This window comes from Cyanistes caeruleus, chromosome 8 (genome assembly GCF_971803275.1).
Source record: "Cyanistes caeruleus chromosome 8, bCyaCae1.hap1.1, whole genome shotgun sequence".
NCBI classification, from domain to species: domain Eukaryota; kingdom Metazoa; phylum Chordata; class Aves; order Passeriformes; family Paridae; genus Cyanistes; species Cyanistes caeruleus.
The window spans coordinates 30,306,956-30,322,042 of record NC_141708.1 but is presented as its reverse complement, the minus strand read 5'-3'; the positions used below and the strand labels follow the sequence as shown (position 1 = coordinate 30,322,042).

At 37.3% G+C, this 15,087-nt stretch overlaps 1 protein-coding gene and 1 long non-coding RNA gene across 3 annotated transcripts in view; one reads left to right on the top strand and one right to left on the bottom strand.

The window, feature by feature from the left end:
- The window catches only part of LOC111941947 (uncharacterized), a 90,943-nt gene that overhangs the window by 4,994 nt on the left and 70,862 nt on the right, over window positions 1–15,087 (top strand). The window lies entirely within an intron of this gene.
- On the bottom strand, window positions 5,844–9,451 carry LOC111931441 (uncharacterized). Its single transcript, XR_002865540.2, has 3 exons — window positions 9,233–9,451; window positions 7,245–7,375; window positions 5,844–6,228 (listed from the first exon to the last, which is right to left on the bottom strand). It is a non-coding gene; the product is annotated as an uncharacterized LOC111931441 (long non-coding RNA).

The window sequence follows — 15,087 nt, the reverse complement described above, 5'->3', positions numbered from 1 at the left end:
TTTATATGGAAGTTTTTCTTTACTTAGAGAATAGTCTTGGGACATTTTGTGGATTTTTGTCCAAAGTACCAGGATCCTGGAGTGCTGAATGTCACATATTCATTCCAGATGGCATGCTAACCTCCACTGCACTGGATTGAAAATGGCTACTGTTTTCTGACAGACTACACAGTTGATCCAAAAGATAAAAAGTTGCCCTCCGGAGAAAACAGAACCATAGTAAATACTCTACTACATTATCTGCAAATTTATCGATGAATGCAGATTGATTATTTCTTTTCCTTACCACCCTTTCTGTGTTTTGCATGTTTTGCTCCTCCCAAGGGACTGCATGGGAACAGCATGTTGACTATAAGTATAAATTAAATGCTCGTCTAAAAGGAGACCTATTAAAATGTAATCCTGGGCATGATGTGCCTGTCAGCAGGAAGCTTCCTAAAATACCCGGTGCTTTAAGAGTGGAATTTTAGAGTAGGAGGGAAGTGTAGAATTGCTATTTACCTGTCTGATGCTGCTTTTGACACACATGATGAACCAGCTTTTTTTGACTGTCACCTCCTTAGGAGGCAGAATTCCTCGGCCCACACTTTGCTTAGCATTGACTACTTCTTTATTTACTCTTTGTGTCTTTGCATTTTATCCGGACTGTGCATTTTCAGTGAAGCTCCAGTTGAAGACAGGCTTCTCAGTCATGGCATTGTAGGAGGGCCCACAGAGCCTCCCACACAGTGCCTTCCTCAAAGAGAGATAGGATGTCTGTTTCTTTGAAGAAGCACTTTTGAAACAAAAGGGATTCCCCTATGCCTCTGACAATTTTTTTCCCACCATACATGTACAGAGTCATCAAACTGATGAGCCTCTTTCCATTTGTCAGATTTTTCAGAATAATCAGATTTTAGGATTTCCCCCTGGATATGCTGCGTCTCTTTGGGTTGCCTCTGGAGAATGCCTGAGAGGAGCTGTGGGCAAGGCAATGGATGAAGGAGGGCTTTGACAACTGGGTCTGAGGGAACTTCATTCAGAGAACTGGGAGGTTCAGGACAGTGAAATCTTGAAGAAGGTATAAATTAATCGAAACCTTTTCCAGTCGCCTTTACTCCTTTTGTGTCTATTTGGATTTTTCCTTCTCAAGGTCCTCAGAGACCTTTTCCTTTATAATTACATGTGGTCAGCAATAAGAACCAAAAGAACAAGTCATTAAAATGGGCCAAAAACTTTCAATTACAATGCTTTGGCATGAGAATTTTGTCTCTGAAAGAACTTAAGCACAGCTTAAAAGACATCAACCACAGTTTGGCACTTTTCTTAGCTACCAGAGTAACTGCCAGAATTTGAAATCAGTCAAATTTGCAGGGAGGAAAAAACCCGTGAGTTAAAAAGCAAGAATACAACAAGACCACATCTGAATAAATTTCCATTTGTCTATACATAGACCATTTATTGAGAAAGATAAGAAAAACTAAATTTTCATAATCCTGATAATATACAGAGGATTGACCCAGATGCATGATTTTAGCTGTGTTTATTATATTTAAACACAATGTATGCATTCACATGTATTTACTGAAATGAGGATCCACAGTCACTTAAATGCCTCTTAAATATTCCTGTTTCAAAAAGAAACTATTGGATTCATGCACACTAAGAAGTAATGTATATGACTATGGTGCTCTAGAATTAATTAGGTGTCTTATTTTAGTTTTAGAATCAAAAAGATATTTTCTCATTGCTTCCAGAATAAAATAGTTAAATTCTTTGCTTAGATCTGAAAGTAGTTTTGCCCACAGCAATCACACTAATATTTTCCTTATAGCTCATTCTCTCTGTAAGCCTTATGCTGATTTCATTAGGCTTCAGATCAGGTTCCAAGTAACTAATTATATTTATATGTGATTTCTTTGCTCAGAACAACTCACTTAGTTAAAGGAGTTGGTGAGAATGGTGAAAGGTTAAGTATTCCTTTGCATGACTTTGTCCAGGAGCAAGAGACCATGAAAACTGTGTTCATAAACCATCAGTATTAAGCTGAGCAGCAACCTTCCTGTTTTCAGTATTTTGTGAGAGCATAGTGATAAGCAGTTGATATATTGTCTTTTTCTTTTATATTGACTAGGGCTGATATATTTTTGGCATCAAAAATGGGGTCAAAAAGAACTGGCCATCTGATAGTGATGGGAAGTCAAAATGTGTGGATTTACGTGCTTTTCACATATGCTTTATTTCCCCAAGTCTCTTCCTAACATTTCTTAATACATTTTCTCTCATACAGATCTATTGTAAAACCACCACCCTCCCTTTCATCACTTTCTCACCCTTGCCACAAATCTCCTATAACCCACAGGCCTGCCCCTATTTCCTCAGCTCAGACCTGCTGCTCCATTCATGCTCATCTTTGAAAGGGCCTGAGCTGCATCTATGCTTCTGTTACTGTCTTCCTAAGTGCTGCCACACATAGCTGAATAATGCTTCTCTCAGCTGGCCCTATCCACAAATGTAAAGGACCCTTTCAGCTTTGGCTTCTAGGATTTAAAACGCTTGGACAAAAGTAGTTTTGTTTAGCAGCTTTACTTTGCTAAAAGATGTTAAGGTTCTGTTCTTGCATCACCAGCACCAATTCTCTTTATCTAAACTGGCTCTCTTATCCTAACTCCACAGCTGTGTTTCTCTGGACAGAACTTTATTGCTTTCCTTGCCCTTAGAAATCGACATATTTTCAACATACAGTGAACATCACATATCCAGAGTGTTCAGTCAAAAATTTTCTGTATTCTTTTGTTTTTCCTCTCTGAGACTGTAATGCAAAGAAATAGGCCCATTTCAAGTTGACTTTCTGACAAAAGGTCTGGTATTTGACACAACTCTGTAGATTAAAAAGCTATGTTGGGTCATTAAATGCTGGATCTTGTAAACATTCTAGTGGAAGCCTGCAGAATTTTGAAGGCCTGAACCATAACATCATGCTTTGATCTAAAGTTTACTGAGAACCTTGAGCTACCTTTTTTTTTTTTTTTTTTTTTTTTTTTTTCTTCTGGTATGTTTCCATTCCTGAGAAAAGCAAGAGCTGCAAGATTGAGTAATATATACTCATTAATCAATTGAGAGGGAATCAAGCCTTTCCAGGCAATTTTGTTTGAAGTGTCTGAACTCTATATTGCACGAGATGCCAACACCAGTGGAAGTTTGCCTGAGATAAGAGCTGTGAGTTTGGATGTATCCTTCCATTTTTATTAGGCCTTACACTCACAGGAATTGTGTGCTTTTCAGTCTTTGAACTGTACAAAACTTATCTGGGTATGGAGGAAGATAAGTTGGTGAATTGCTTTCATTATTCTCATAACTGTTCACATTAGGTTTTATGAGCTAGTCACAAACCCACTTTTATAGCAAAGCAAGAAGGTGTTTAACTGAAATCCTTGCACCATACATCTGACCAGTAGTAAACTAGTAGCTCAACTGAGCTACCAAGATACATCAGTTACTGCACGGTCCTTCCCAGTTGGTCCTTAATTTCATTGTATCCATTTAAGAATTTTAATTTCTTTTTCTGCCTTTATTATTTGTATGCTTTTCTTTGAAATCCTTTATATGGAATGACTTCTAGCAGAAAGCAAGATGTCAAAAAAATTCCAGTTAAGCATGTTAAATATATATTGCTCTTAATATTCAGAGTATAGCTGCAGAATTTAGTAGCATTTCTTTGCAGTGCCATAGCACTGAGATTTCCCATGCAGGTAAACATAATACAAGTCAGTTTTACACCCCTCATAAACTTTTAAGACCAGGGAAGGGATTGAAAGTGAGATCAAGGCATGATGAAGCAAACAGCATTTTGGAAAGGTCTTGTGGCAAGTACTATGCAATACATTCATTTGTGAATACAATTAATTATGCAGTTAAGCAGGACTTGCATGCTACTTCACATAATCAAAATTAGATCCAGCAGTGTCTGATATCTTGGCATAAGAGTCTACCAAAAAGATGGTAATATGACAAGACTGTCTGTCTTTTATTTTTATATATAAGGTACAAACAAATGAAAGAAGAGACCTGTTTAGTCTGTACCATGGGACCGAAATTCTATACAAGAATAGTCAGATTATTACACTGAAAGTTTTGAATTAGCATCTCAGACTATCTATTTCTAGGATCTCTAAATTCTTTGGAATAAGTTTTTTCAGAACAGGTTAATATTTGAAATATTTCATTGCAATATTTTAGCTAGTAGTCCCTCCAGTATGGTTTTTAGGATTTATCGTTTAGCTTCCAAAGAGTCACGTAACTCTCAAGAAGAGGAGTTTTACTCTGGATAAGTAACTTGTTTGTTATAAAGAGTAATGCTCAAAATCGTAAGTTGAATCTTTCAGTTATGGGAGTGGGAAGATAGATATTCGAGGCATATGTGGGACAACATAAGCAGATCCCATCTGAAATTTTACTAGAGTGGGAAATGTAATTAGATGAATACAATTAGGTCTCTCTCAGCTTCAAACAGAGCAGTGAAAAGACAGTTCAGTGTTTTATTTCCTGTTTGTTAAAAATACAATATAGAATTATGGCCAAATATGAGTACCAAATTTTCATATGAACATGTTAACTACTGGCGTAAAGCTGAGAAGAAAGCTGCTATCTGCAGCATTCTGGTGTTCCAGTATGAAACCATCTTATATTTGTAGCTCTAAGCTGAACCCCAATCTGTCTCTCTGCACACCTCCTGCAAAGCCACAAAAGTGTAATTCAGGTAAAAATAAACAGACCAAGTGAATTCCATGTGTCTGACACTCTGCTGCTCAAGTCAGAGCTAGGTTTTAAATAAACTAGGCAATTTTTTCCCAACTGCAGTGGGGAATAAGGTTTCTTTTCCCTACACAGGTGATCATCTTTTGGTAAAGGCCCTTGTGCAGAGTGTATGTTAATCCATGCTTTTTAAAGAGTGAGATGACTTGCATTATAAAAATCCAAAGCATTCATATCAGTTACAGACACTTGAATACTGTTGATGGATCTAATATTCAACCTTTGGCTGGAAGGCAATTTTAAAAGAACCAACTAGTTGAACTTGAGATACTTCTATTTCCTCATAAGATTTACTTCTCCTCCTTAATCTGTAACTCCATAGTGAGTTTCTCTAACCATCAATACAACAGTACAGCAATATTGCCTCATCAGTCATGATTTACTTAATGTTTTCTGAATTTAGTAATATTTGATTAAAATTTAATGTGAACATATCATATCATGCCACATATATTATTGCATCCATTAATCAGGTAACCATAATAATGAAATGCCAGAAGATTGGATGAAAAAGGAGCTGAAGTCTTTGATATATGTTTGGCATGGGTTTGTGAGTGATTAACGAAAATATATCCAGTCAATTGTGTAAAGCTTCATTAATATACATTTACAATCATCTATGTACTGTATCATCAGATATTTTTAACCTTAGTTAGACTTGATTTTTTAATTTAGTGAATGACACTAACTATTAATAATCCTGAAAAATATATAGTATTCTTTTAACTCTCATAGTGCCAGAATGATTCATAATGTGTCCTAATGCTTTTGTAGTAAACTATGTACTAAAAATATGACCATAGTTAATGGATCAATTTTGCTAAAGGTGGAATAACAAATGCTTTATGCATGGCTCTATAAACCTCAAATTGCACAATTGTATTAAAATAAATATAAGTTGGTATTTCCATCTACTTTTTTAATATGGAAAGTTATATATGATCTAATACATCAAAGCATCTACTCCAGTTTGGTAGAGGAAATACTGATAACAGTAACACCTGAGTTCATACTCATAAGTATTTTGTTAAACGTATGAAGACTTTCTAGATTAAAAAAAAAATCCAAACCAAAGTTGAAATCCTTAGGCTTCAATTCATGAAAAAGGATTAGGACATGTTCTCCAGGTAAACTTTGAGAAACATGCCATTATTTTCTTGGTATTTGTAAAAAGAAACAATTAAATCAATATACCTACAGCCTGGATCCATGTAGGGAGTTCTTTATTGTGTGAAGGATCTTACTGGGCAGTTTGTCATGGCAGGAGTGCACATGTGGCTCTTGAGTCGTGTGTTCTTGCACTCAGGGCTGGACACAGAATGGATCAGAACACATGTGCTTTGTTGGTAACAATGCTGAATGTTCCCAACAAGTTGCATTGTGCATGTCCCTGTATATGACAAGGAGCATGCTTGCATTGTGTCCTGGAGGTACCTATTGAAAAGTTGCAGCTGTTATTCATCTTGTATTTGTTCTCAAATCTTCTCTTGCTTTTGTTGAGACTATAAATATATATTCATATATATATGAAAACTATTTAGTTTTCACATATTGATTACCGTGAATCATAGAGAACACAATCATTTTTTTCACTGAAGCTGTAGGAAGTAAGTTACACTACAACTTCAGAAAACGTATCTTCAGAATAGTTTCAGAACAGTGTTGCCATTCGTCTTTTAACATGGCCTGTGATTTTGAAGTATGTTTGATTAGAAGCTGGATGCTGATCTCTAAACTGAAATATTAGCTCTTTGGAAGGCTGCTTGGAGATCACTATTGTGTGGTATTGATCTGTATAAGCACTGTACAGTTTATTGGCATCAAGTTTATATTTTTATCCCACAATGGCTTGTCTTCAGCTGATTTAAGGATGCTTTCTTCTGTAGTGTCTAGTGGGCAAAAGCTGATAGCAGTGTTTGGATACTTGGGTAACAGCTTAGTTCTGAGCAAGGCAGGGGAGTGTGCCCATCAATCTAATGATAAAGGGCATTAAAAACAGTCAGACCAGGATCTATGGGTCTTTTAAACTAAATTCACCCAAAGCCTATGTAGCTGCATCTGGTACCTGTTCTGTTAAGAAATATGAAATTATGAATTGAAGGAAAAATTGAAGCTGGTTACTACCAATTTAGTAAAAATGTATTTGTAACAGTCTTACTGAACACTATACAGAGTCTACTTACTTGGAGATCAATAGAGACATAAGTAAAATGATTATTATTCGTCCTAAATATACAATGATCCACCTGTGCTGGCAATATTTTTAATACATGCTTTATAAAAAAAAAAATAATTATGTGAATGCACATCATGTGTGATGTATCATGTTGCATTTCTTATTTTACACCACCTAGTTCACATACTGCCTTTGGTACCAATAGTCGCAGCATATATTTTTAGTGTGCAGACTGGTGATGAAGAAAAACACATTTTGTACTTTCATTATGTACCTGTGAAGAAGAATTAAGAAGACACAGGATGCAGAATCTTTCTTGGACTTAGGTAGACTTTTGAAAATGAATTTTCTTCTGATCTCCTGTCAGTGAGAGTAACCATAATTCATTTTCTGTGGCTCTTAATCCTGCCGGTGAGAGGGTAGGGATACTCATTTTCTTTGTAGTTGAAGGCAGGAACAGCATCATAACAAATAATGACTTTAGGATAAGTCTAAATGGATGAAGTGAAATTGCAGTTGTCCCTCAAAAGTAAAAACTATAGGACTTTTTACATAAAATATGATCTAAACTAATATTAATTTCAGCTTTTGTTGAATGCTCTCTATCCTAGGACCTGTTAAGGCTTGCAAATGCTAAGGCAATGGATGTTGAAACATTTATGTTAAGCAGTTATTTGTTCACTTTTTTACAGGTAGGGAAATCAGAAATGTAGGATACAAGTCTTTCGTACAGGTAGCAATAATAGAACAGGGGGTTGTACCTCAGAGACCTATGGTTGACTTTTAGACACTACAGTTCATCACTGAAGCAAGACATTGAATATAATATACATTCCCAATCTTTTTGGTAAAGCAGAGTCTTTTCCTACACATTCACAGATCTCATATAGGCAAAAACCCATCAGAGATTTGTTGATTTTAAACAGTGTTTCCTCTTTTCATCTTTAGTTATAGCTGGGCAAATGGTGTCAAGGTATCGAAAGCCATGGATGGGAACTCCTAAGAGTCTGTAGAAAGATTCTATTTTGGTAATCCTTTTAGATGAAAGGCATGAGAAGAAGTTGTCTTTGAGAATGTGACGACTGCTGCAGAGCACAAAGTTATTTTCTCCTAGTGGCATCTGTTTTTCAGGAGAGAAAAATACTGAGATTATGCTACAGCCTGAAGCTCTAGCATGTTGATGAGGTAAAAGGAGTCCAAATAAATTAACTATTGTCAGACTCTGATTCCAGTGTCTGGGATTTTATGTGGTTGGGAAAAAAATGATCATACATATTTGGAAAATTGTAGTCTGTAGTCCTTTGGCAAGAAGGAAAGTGAGCAGATCAGAGCCTGTTCTCATGTCATTGAAGTATTTGAGGACTTGCCTTCTGCTGAGATGGGAGAGAACTTTCTGAAAAATTGAAAGTGTTTGTTACATCTATCCAAAATGTGTAACCCTGTTCTTGATAAAAGAAGATTGGCATGGCTACAATCTGCTCTTCTGGCCTCGTGAGACCTGAATCTAGCAGTTAAAGGAGGTTATTTTCAGGAATGAACTCTGACAGTTCCTTGAGATTATGTTGCTGAATTATGCAAATATTGATGTGTGACTTGAGAAAAAAGAGCAATGAGAATTTGCCAGTGATAATGTCCTTGCCCTGTCTTTCTGCAGCTGTCTCTGATATGGTGACTGAAGTACTGCAAATACTTTTAGTTACTCCTTAATAATATGGGTGCAAAAAAGGGAGGGGTGATTGTTTGCAGCTGACTGCATCTTGGAAGTTGAGAATTACTTGCTCATGTTCATGCTTCTGTGTTTTTATATTCATATCCAGCGTCTCTCTGATGGGCTTATGAGAATGATGGGGAAATGCCTTTTACACTAAGATTTGGATATGAAGGTGAACTTTGAGTTTGGAATTTCCAATTTTATGGACTTGCACCTTTTCAGCATGGTATTGGCGAACCTAGAGGTGCTTTAAGCACAGGTTCTCCTCACTCTTGCAACTAACTGGGAGATGAACTGCATGCATCATAGGTCTTTATGCACAGCATAGGTAGGGCTTAAGGTAGGTGCTGTAGAGCTTTAGTTAATGTGGAAATGAGGGTGCTGCTTGGTGTAAGGTTTCTTAGCAGAGAGTGATTTAGTTGAGATAACTGGTAGATAACAATTCATGCTGCACACTGAGAGCCAGCCATTGATAAATTTCTCTCTTCTGTAGAAACACATAGCCACTCAGAAGAGATACATCTGTGCAGGTCTGAGCTGAGTTACAGTACCTGAAATTTCAAATAACAAAAGAATCTTGCTGTCAGACTGTCTCCACTGAGCTGCTGATACAAAGGGCTGTGGGAGGCGAGTAGGAGCACCAAAGCATCCCCAATTGTTCTCAGATAGCTTTTCACAGAAGGGTCTTCCCAGACGTTGCTGTGTAGAAAGCACAACCCACACATCATGGTTACTCATTCGTTCAGTTTAAGAGGCTTGTTTTTCACAGATGTGCTCTTCCTGTTTGGCATTTTTAACTGAGGATTGCTGTCAGTTGTAGAAAAGTGTCATCCAACTATTAACTGAGTTTTTCAGCTGATTCATGAACACCTTTGTTAGCTACAGCATAAAAAGGAATATGGTTGAGTGTGAAATGTAGATTAAGCTATATTTCTACCCCAGTATATTGTACTACTCGGGAAGGGTGAAAAAGAAACCTTAATTAACAGCTATGCAAAAATTCCCTCCCCACTTTATATCAAATAAAACTAGTAAAGCAAATAGAAGATAACTACTATATGTTAGCCTGTATTATTCATGTGGAGCCTATATATAGAGAAGTACATATATGGATTTTAAAATAATTAGCCAAAATTGCTGTACATGGTAAGTTAACTGAACAATTAGTATGTTTGAATAAGGCTTTCATGTCAGAAAATTGGCCAGACATTCTAAGAAAGGAGAAGAGAAAGAAATTAATTATCTCAGAATAATGGGACCAGAACCATTCATGTCTATATAACAGATAATTTGTGGAGCTTTTAGTAATGTGATCTTGAAAGTTTTTATTTCTATGTTAATGCTACAGCCAAGTAGGATAGTCAAAGATAAGCAGCTGTTTACTGTTGTTCCAGGGAATAATGACCATATATGTGTTATTTATGCCCAAGTTTTTTTCAGTATATACTTATCAAATAGCAAAAATATCTTTTGAAAGTGATTTAAAAATAGTACTTCATGCCAAAGTGCAACTGTGAAAATACTACTGAGTTTCCACAGTAGCTTCCTTTTGGCTTATGGATTAAATGTCCTCTCTAATGGTCCTAGTCACATCTGTATCTGGCTGGATACTCCATCTCTAGGAATTTACACTCTTCAGAAACAGCATTAGATGTGAATCTGGCTGCTTGTCAGAAGGCTATCCTTGCTTAAGCTTCCTTAGATCACAGAGAGTTTTTAAAAATCAAGAATATTTTTTTAACACATGAGTATTCTCCTAAAAATTGATAAGCACATATATGGGGAATAAAACAGACACCATAATGGAACTGATGAAGGTGCCTAGTATCTTAGGCCTAATCAAACAGAAACCATGGGAGAGACAGACACGGATAACTGCTCCCTGGGGTAGAAGTGACCAAGAGGTACATTGTGAAACTTTGTAAGGATTAGCAGGTAACTGATGTCATGAAAAATGTGTAACCAATGGAAAATTGTTACCAAAAATAGAACCCTATATAAGTGCCATACAAGTAAAATCCAATATAAAAGCCTTATATACTAAATAAAATCGGCTTCTGATCTCAACTTGGATGTCCCTGTCTCTCAATTGCTGATAGACATAGAAAACATTAACTATTAAAACAAGAAGGCTGTATAACAGCGTTTGCCGGTATGTTTGCAGCAGAGTGAGAACCCAACACATACCCCTTGGAAGTTGGTTTACTAAATTAAGTGTAAAATAACTATTCTGAATTATCTAATTGCCTTTTCATTCTCAAGGTTTTATTTTATTATTGCAAGATTCTTTTTAAACCTACAATCAAGGATCTAATTTCTGGTATCTGAGCATTGGCAACACATTGGAGAGAAATATCCAAAGGGGAATCAAATTTATTCACTCTGTAAATTACAGCTGTATTTAACATTGAGTGTTCTGGTATTTTAGAAGTCTTCTTTTTCAGTGAAGTTATGACTAAAACACCATAAAATCAGTTTTAGTGGTATTGATATATGTTCATTTGGAAAGAATGAGTGGAAGAGGGAAGAGACATCTGGATTGTGTTACTTCTGCAAAGAAAATATGTATCCATATGTACCCTCCATCATAAGGCAGAATGAAGCACCAGAGTGATTTTTCTGATGCTATGCAAATTGTGGTTGTCCTCAGCACATTCAGTTTTTGTTCTGATACATGATTTTTAAGATCATCTTCATTCTTCACTACTAGATACAGACATTCCACATGAGGTTGCTCTCCTTCAAGATTCCGAAGACAACTTGGCTCACTTAGGCTGAGATTACAGGGATGTGGGCTGTATTCTTCCTGGCAGTGGCCCCCAGCTAGTGACCTCCTGTCTGTGCTGGGGAAGAAAGGCACTAGCAATGTGCCTTTCCAGTCAACCCTCCCATTACCCAGAGTGAGGTATTATTGTTATGCTTCCTTCCCAAATGTCCACAATGTTTGTCTGGGGATCATACCAATGTAGTGTAAGGAAATAGTCCAGGTGTGCTCTCGTGCCTTCAGCCCACAAACAGGATGGACGTGGGACTCCTCACCCTCAAATCCAAACATAAGAACTCTCTTTACATTAGCTTTACTCACGACTTTCCTAAATGTGCAGAGCAGCAGGGAGCCCTGAAGCAGCCTGTCTCCTCATCCCTTTCGAAAGCTACCTCCTTAAAGGATCACCTCATAATGGAGACTGATTGCCTGTTTGATCTTGGTGATCCTCAGTTTCACACTAAACTGAACAAATGCCTCAGGGGCCAGTGATGAGGGGATATTAGTGCATACCTGAATTCCTTCACAGTATCTGCTCTGTAGTTAAACACCTTAAACAACCCTTGGAAATTATTCTGCCTGTATTCAAAAGTGGTAGCTTAGCAACTGTGGGGTTTTGTTGTTGTTGTTTGGGTTTTTGTTTTTGTGTTTTGTTTTGGGGTTTTTTGGTTTGTTTGTTTGTTGGGGTTTTTTTAAAATCAAACAGTAAAGGAAGTTAGTTCTAATCCTCCTGAGGGTGCTGTTTATTAAAATTTCTACCATGGAAGTTAGACAGTATCTTCCTCTTTCCCAAAACAATTCTCAGCTAATTGTAACAGAAACATATTTTTTAGCCGAGGTGACAGAAATAAATGTTAGCGACAGTAAACAACATTGGGGTTTTTTCCCCAGGAAACTAGAAGATATATGAGGTTTGTTAGTTAAATAATGGCTTTATGAGGTTAGACAAGAGAGGATACAGGATTTTTAAGTGCTCTATATAATGGGTCAAGAACCCATAATGAGAATTAGAGTGCCTTGTAAATGTGTGGCAGTCACAGCATCAAGATTAAATTGCTTGGGCAATTGATTGAGCATGGAATTGCTCAATCAGCAGCACAGTAACAGGGAGTTGATGTTCTTAATTCCATTCTGGACTTTGCTTTTCTGTGAATGGTAAGGGTTGAATTCCATGGGAAGTGATCTGTTCGTAGGCTATGTTACTGGAGTAGGGGAACTAGATGAATGTGAATGGGCATTTTGGATTTGACTATCTTAGGTGCCCATCTTAGAAAAAGAAAGTGATATGGTTTGTTGGTTTGGGTTTTTTTCCCCCTGATGCATATGTATGTTCTCTCTTGCTCTTTTTAATATTAAATGTCTTAATATAAAACACCTCTGCACAGTGTAGGCATCTAAATGTCAATCCATTGAAGAACGTCCTGTCATACCCTTGACTTCAAAAATGCTTCTGGGTTTGGGGGAAGTACACAAAAAACTACAAATAAAGCTGAGTCTGTGCTTTACTGTGCTGCACCCTGAGATGTTTCCTTTGCAGACAAATTTGTACTTGGTTATGTATACTGAAATTTGTAATTTCACACCGGAATTTATGATATTGAGTAATTTTCACTATATATGCAAGGTATTCAGAAATGTATTCTGTTAATGATTCCTTTCATATTTGAGACATTGAAGCCAGTTAGAAGTCCTTGTGTGTTTTTTGTATGTTTGAGATGTTATGGATCCTGGAACAGCACAATTTGGTCAGTTAATTGCTGTTTTTTCTATCCTCCTTCTTTTTTATAGTGTTTTATTTCTGTTCTTTGGGGAAAGATAGGATAGAATTGAGGTACAGGCTGTGGGACATGTGCAGAACACCATGGCAGCCCAGAGAAGCACATGGCAGCACAGAGAAGCTTGTCTCCACCTGACTAGAGCAGGAGGAGGTACCATGTGGCAGACTCTTATGGAGAGGAGCCTGCTGGAAGCTAACAGACCCCTGAATAGCAGGTGATCATCCCGTACAGGAACATTAAGAAAGCAAGTTGCTGATATGGTAATGTGTGATAGGTCGCTTAGTGAGAATTGCCATATAGGGAAATACTGTTTCTTGAGGAAGTGTATAAAACCAGCTTGTTTCTTTGAATAAATGATTCAGATTCCCTGCCAGTCTGAGTCCACGTCTCAGTCATTTACAGTGTTCCCTGTTGCAGACATTATCCATCAGAATTCAGATTACTTACCATACTGTAATCGTTGCTTCTTCACACTTGTTTTGCACTCATTTGCTTTAGGTTATTTTCAGAATGATTTAGGGAAGGAAATGCCAGAATAAAAGAAGTGGGAGAAAAAGCAATGCTCAGTGGTTCCTCTTGACCACTTTAAATTGAGATAATTGCAATAATCATATCTATAGTAAGTATGCTAAATATCAGTAGTAGGTTAAAATTATAAAATTGCTGTAACTATCTGTTGATAGCTGAGCTGTGTCCAAATGTATAGTAATAACCTTGTTACTCTGAAAGCTTCTCTTGTACCTATGGTGCCCCTTTTCCCTCCACAACATTAACAATGTGCATCCAGTGTCAATCCAGACAGGGTTTTGGACAAAAGGGAAAATAAGGGTAGCTGTGGTACTGAAATAGATGTGCAGGTGCACACAGAAATGCAGCTGTAACACACAGGATATGATAGCACACTCAGATAGCTATCCATTGCTCCCTGGACAGTGGCAGACTCTACCCAGCTCCAGATACTCACACTTGTGGCAGGCCAAGGCACAAAAACTGTTTCATTGAGAGGACTTAACAGTCTCTGGGCTGGGAGGTGAGGAAGGGCACTAGAGGGCTCCCAGAGAGTTTCTTCCAGCTCTTGTCAAATTGTTGAGTTGTGGTGCCACACTTGCATGTGTGTGCCATAAAAATATAGAGTGTAAAGCACTGAAGGCTCTGGCAAAATACCTATGCTGGTCTTGCTGTATGTTGTGGTCTGAGGTCAAGACCTCACAGGGGATTCATGTCTCTAACTCATCAGCTGAAGTGGTGTAGCTCATAGTGCATATATTCCTGGAGTGTTACCATCTTGCAGATCTGCAGATAGAGCAGGAGACAGTGTGGCATGATTCTATGGCAGAGTGCAGTATCCAGAGGAACTGTATGAGAGAATACACTTCACAGCTTCAGTGGAAGAGGGCAGTCCCTTGTATTGTGTGACCTGGCAAATGACCCACTGCATTTACTAGTGCTTAAGTGCTTATATAGATACTAATGTTGCTATGAATACTCCAAAACAGTGTTGAAACTCCTTAGCATTTCAAGTCCATGTTGCTTAACTAACCCTGTGCAAACCCATGCCCAGGGAAAACTTATTCTAAATCTCCCATGTCCAAATTCCAGATCTGAGTGAAAATAATTACACAATTTCATGCAAATGTTTTGGATTTAAATGGATTTTTACAGTGAAGCCTTGCAATTATTATAAAGTAACTACTATAAACTAACACATTATTTTAAACTAATTTGCTAACAGAAGTAGTACATTGGCTATTGCTTCAGAATCAGATAATGAATCAGAGGTCATGGTTTCTGAAGGGCTTTGCTGAAGCCCAAGAAACATGTTCCATTTGAATTGGGAAGAAGCTGGTATCAGGTACCCTCACTT